The sequence below is a fragment of the Rhinopithecus bieti genome, unplaced genomic scaffold, assembly GCF_001698545.2.
Source record: "Rhinopithecus bieti isolate Rb0 unplaced genomic scaffold, ASM169854v2 scaffold_20777, whole genome shotgun sequence".
Lineage (NCBI taxonomy): Eukaryota > Metazoa > Chordata > Mammalia > Primates > Cercopithecidae > Rhinopithecus > Rhinopithecus bieti.
The window spans coordinates 1,490-7,191 of NW_016810099.1; the positions used below are offsets into that span (position 1 = coordinate 1,490).

Here is a 5,702-nt window from a genome sequence, read left to right on the forward strand (position 1 = left end):
ATGTTAGCTGTGGGCTTGTTACGTGTGGTCTTTATTATGTTGAGGTACACTCCTGCTGTACCTAATTTGTTCAAAGTTTGTTGTTTTTTTAAATCATGAAAGGGTGTTGAATTTTATCAAGTGCTTTTTAATAATAAAAACAAAGGAGTTTCATCCTTTATTGTGTTGATGTGGTGTATCACATTTAGTGACTCTTGTATATTAAAGCATCCTTGCATCCCAGAGATAAATCCCACTTGATCCTGGTGAAATTTTTTTTTTTTTTTTGAGACGGAGTCTCACTCTGTCACCCAGGCTGGAGTGCAGTGGCGCGATCTCGGCTCACTGCAAGCTCTGCCTCCTGGGTTCACACCATTCTCCTGCCTCAGCCTCCTGAGTAGCTGGGACTACAGGCGCCCACCACCACGCCCAGCTAATTTTTTTTTTTTTTTGTATTTTTGGTAGAGACGGGGTTCATGGTGAATAATTCTTTTAATGCACTGTTGAGTTTGGTTTACTAGTATTTCATTGAGGATTTTTGCATCTATGTTAACCAGGGATATTGACCTATAGTTTTCTTATTTTGTAGGTTCTGATCTGGCTTTGGTATCAGGATAATGCTGGCCTCTTAGAATAAGTTTCAATGTGTTCCCTTCTCTTGAATTTTTTTGGAAGAGTTTGAGAAGGATTGTTATTCATTCTTTAAACGTTTGTTGAAATTCACCAGTAAAACCGTTTGGTCCTGGGATTTTCTTTGTTGGGAGATTTTTCATTACTGGTTTAATCTCTTTACTTATTTTATTTTATTATTATACTTTAAGTTCTGGGATACATGTGCAGAAAGTGCAGGTTTGTTACTTAGATATACATGTGCCATGGTGGTTTTTGCTGCACCCATCAACCTGTCATTTACATTAGGTATTTCTCCTAATACTATCCCTCCCCCCATCCCCCAACAGGCCCCAGTGTGTGATGTTCCCCTCCCTGTGCCCATCTGTTCTCATTGTTCAACTACCACTATGAGTAAGAACATGCGGTGTTTGGTTTTCTGTTCCTGTGTTAAGAACGGCTGTGACTGCAGTTTTCAGATAGGCTCTGGCCTCCAAGGACCGTGAAGCCAGGGGGCTGTCCTCTGTATAAAAAGTGCTATCCCGGGAGCTTCCCAACGGACACTTTGGGGCATCTCAGTGATTCCCGGGGAGGGCACCTCGGCCTTCCTAAGGCTACCACTGCAGGCACCACCGGCATTCTCACCAGTAATCAACTGAAAAGCATCAGAGTCTCTGTAAACCTGGCTGTGATGATAAGAATCAAATATTTTCCAATCTAAGACTTGTATGCAGAACACAGAAAACTGCAGTTAAGGAACACCCTACAAAATTGACCAACATTATTTTCCAAAAATATTTTTTACATCACTTTAAATAATTTACAAAAAGCTACAAAAACCACATTTATCAGGACACATCTGTTAAACAAAAGCGTTGTTTCATGTTGGTGTACATATATACAGGGCTATGTATAACAGACTGTTTCCCCTCCCTGCAACCACAGAACTGTCACACACAGGCCATGGATACACGTCGGCTACTCCGCTTTCCACGAACACATGGAACCCAGGACGGGAACCCACAGCTCCAGGGCTTAGACCTTCACTACTGAGCTGCCGCCACTGCAGCAGCAACACCTCTGCAGAGGTGTTGCTGAAGTCACTGGCGTCACTGCCCAACATGTCCTGGTCCTGGTCATCTCTACTGATGACCCTTCGTAGATACCTCAGGTCTAAAATCCTTTCCTCCGAGCCAGAGCTCTTCTTGTCATGTGAACTCAGCCCTGTCTGTACCTTCCTGCTTGGCCTGGGGCTGCAGTCCTTCTTCACCAGCAAGTGTGGGCTTCCAAAGACAGGGCTGGGCCCCGCCTGGGCCTCCCTGAAGGCCAACAAGGATGGGCCCTGCAGAGGCAGCCCCAGGTAGGGACTAAAGAGGCTGGCCTGCCTGCCCCTCCAGGAGACACCCTTTCCAAAGTGGAAGAGCTGGGCGGACAGCAGCGGGGAGAAGCCCACAAGGGGCAGGCTGGGTAGGCCCCGGGACGGGCCCTTGGACCCCTTGTCTCTCTTGCTCCCAACGCTGCCCCCTCCACGCTGCATCTCTACCTTTTGAGCTTTCACTTGGACCTTAACAAGTCCTTGATTGCTGTGTCCAGGTCCTTGTCACTGTCCAGGGAACTGCTTTTGNTACTGCACCTTGAGGGCCAAAAACGTCCAGATTTCCTGTTCGATGCTGTTGTCACTGTCCACGGAGCTACTGTCACCATCAGAGCGGGAACGCATGTGCGGGGAGTAGAAGAGTGGGCTTGCAGACAAGGACCTATTGCTGGTCTCCATGGGGCCGGCAGGATCGTCTTGGAAATGGCCAGGACTGCTTCTACATGTTATGAGCTCAGCGGACATGTCTGCCCAGCATGAGGACCATTCCACAAACTTGCTCCTGGAAGCCGAGCTCACTGGAGGTGGAGTTTTGGTTTCCTTTGGAATCTTGGGGGAATGGTCAGCGTCCAGATCCCCTGGACCAGGATCCGTGGTCTTGGTGGCCACTGGCTGCTTCTTGCTGGGTGTTTTCCTGTCGGTCTCGGGCAAGGCACTTTTTGTGGCGCTGCTTGTGCTGTGTGCAGGATGGTCAGGTGCTCTTTCCTCTTGGAGGTGGGCCCTCTGGGGTGGGTCCCCATCAGCCTCCTTGCGTGTTTTCTGCACCTGGAACAGCTGGATGGCCTCCTGAATGCCGTCATAGCTGCTGGAGTCGGACGCCTCCGGCGCCTGTGCCGCACTCATGACTTGCTTTCCCCTCCTTGTGGCACTGGCTCTCCTTTTAATCCCACTTTTATTCTGTGCTGCTTCTGAAGGGTGGCAGGGGGTTGCTGACTTCGTGCTGCCCTCGTTCTCCTGCGTGGTCTTGATCTTGGCCCTGAGGCTTCTGGGCTGCATGTTCGTCTTCACTAACTGGGGGAGGTTTGCAGAAGGCGAACTCCTTTTGGATGCCCATCAGGCCCTGCCGAGGCACCACCTTTGTAGCTGGCTCTTGGTGGGATTTCGAGAGTGACTTGGCCGAATTTTCATGTGTGTCTGGTTTCTTCTCCGCTGATCCATCACATTTTTGAGTCTCATGCTGTCTCTTCTCATTCAGAAACTGTTCTATTTCTGCCCTGATGCTCTGCTCAAAGGAGTCATCTCTGCTCTTGCTGACTGGGGAGGCGGAGCCCTGGTCCTTGCTGGGTCCTACCTGACTGCCAGGGCCACACCACCTGAGCCAGGTACAAGTTTTGGGGGACACAGGGCAGTTGGGCAACTGCCATGAGCTGGTTCCGGATTACATCTACTGCCTCCAACTGCAGCCCTGGAAGGCTAGGCTGCGCTTGGCTGGGCCCTGCTTGCCCCAGGCTGTGCGGCTCCACTCTTTACCTTCAGGTACTCCTGGATGGCCTCCTCAATGTCACGGTCCACAGAATCATCACTATCTGAATCAAGCACCAACAGGCTAAAGTCTGCAGTTTCCTCCTCCCCCATGGGGTCAAAGTCAGCAGCAACAAGACCACAGGCAGCCAACGCGGGCAGCTCCTTGTGCACGGTGGGCTTGGCAGCCAACTTGGCGTCGTGGCTTCCCTCTGCCCCACCGCACAGCGCGCTTGTCGCTGGTTCCCCAAGCAGCCCTGTCATGCTGCAGGGTGCTGATGGGCATCTGCACCCTGGCGCTCACTGACACGCTCTCCATGCCCTTGTCAGCCTCTGAGAAGCACCGGGGGAACCTAAAGCTCCCTGGCGGGATGAAGGCCTCTCATTTGGACTGGAGAGCAACCGCTGGAGGAGCATTCATGAGAAACATTCTAGCAGATGGGGAGGGACGCGCAGAGGGGCGACGCTTTATTTCTCTGCCGACTTCACATCCTCCAAAAGTTGGCAAGCAGTACCTGTGAGGTAACGTCTGCAAATGCTTCTTTGCAGGTTAAAAAGGATAAACTACGACGCCATGCCTAGATTCATTCTTGCCCCAACAAACAAGCTCTTGACATCCTCTTGAGTCCAGGCTGACTGTGATGAAACTGCAGCCAGTGTTCCCAAATGGCCCAGGGATCAGGTCTTCATCATTCCACTTGGACGGCCAAGGCATCCTCTCTCTGCTTTTTAAACAGACTTTTGACTAGGGCTCCAGAAGCGCTGGGTGCCCGGACCTAGAGTGGCACGGAGGCCAGAGCCAGGACACCCACCCAGGAAACGGAGCAGGCCCAGTCGCCAATCCTGTCCGCCTGCCCCATCTGCTTGTCCGCTCACCTGGACCCGCCCCCGCCACCAGTCTGCCTCTGCACGGATCCGCCTGCCCCCGCGTCCCACTTCCGGCGTCCTGGAGGAGAGAAAGAGGCTGCGGGGGCGGCGAGCTCCGCCCTCGGCCTGGGTGCGGGTAGGCGGCCAGGGGCATTCAGCCAGGCCCCGCCCTCGCCTCCCCACTCTCCCGCCTCCCCGCACGAGCTCCGCCCTCTGCCTGGGTGCAGGGAGGGCGCGCAGGGGTGTCAGGCCAGGCACCCCGCCTCCCCGCCTACCCCCAAGCGGCAGCAAGCCCAGACCACCTAATACTTTTATATTTTAACTTTTATACTAGAGTCAAAAGCGATTTATATACCACCATTGCAATATTAGTGTGTTATGAATGTGACTATATACTTACCTTTACTTTTTTTTTTTTTTTTTTTTCAGACTGGAGTTTCACTCTGTCGCCCAGGCTGGAGTGAACTGGCTGCATCTGGGCTCACTGCAAGCTTCGCCTGCCGGGTTCACACCATTCTCCTGCCTCAGCCTCCCGAGTAGCTGGGACTACAGGCCCCGCCACCATGCCCGGCTAATTTTTTGTATATTTAGTAGAGACGGGTTTTCACCGTGTTAGCCAGGATGGTCTCGATCCCCTGACCTTGCGATCCACCCGCCTCGGCCTCCCAAAGTGCTGAGATTACAGGTGTGAGCCACCGCGCCCCGCTTACCTGTGAACTTAATATCTTAATGTTTTACCATTGCTAATCAGAATCCTTGATTATTTCAGCTTGAAGAACTGACTTATAAGGCAGATGCAGTGGTGATGAACTCCCTCAGATTTCTTTTTGGTGGGGGTCTGGAAAAGACCTTATCATCTCTTTTTCATTTCTGAAGGACAGCTTTATAAAGTGTAGTCTTCCTGATTGGCAGTTTTTTTCTTCTAATACATTGAATATAGCATCCTATTCTCTCCTGGCTTCTAAGGTTTCTGCTGAGAAATCCACTGATCGCCTTATTGAAGGTTCCTTGTATGTGATGATTTCCTTTCTTCTTGCTGCTTTTGAAATTCTCTTTTTGTCTTTGACTTTTGATATTTTAATTATAGTGTATGTTGGTATTACTTTCTTTGGGCTGGCCTTTTTTGGGGCCTCTGAACTTCATGTATCTGGAAGCCCATTTGCCTCTAAAGATTTGGAAAGTTTTTACCCATTATTTCTTCAAATATACTTTCAGGCCTTTTCTAGCTTTTCTGCTTCTTGGAAATCCATAATGTGTTTGACCCACTTCATGGTGGTGTCCTATAAATCCCAAAGGCTTTCACTTTTTAAACTTTTTTTTCTTTCTGGTCATCTGACAGGATATTTCAAATATCCTATCTTTAATTTCACAGATTCTTTCTTCTGCTTGATCAAATCTGCCGTTGAAACTC

At 50.3% G+C, this 5,702-nt stretch overlaps 1 pseudogene; it reads right to left on the reverse strand.

The window, feature by feature from the left end:
- Positions 1-983: 983 nt before the first annotated feature.
- On the reverse strand, positions 984-4,674 carry LOC108541707 (protein phosphatase 1 regulatory subunit 26-like; annotated as a pseudogene).
- Positions 4,675-5,702: the final 1,028 nt, after the last annotated feature.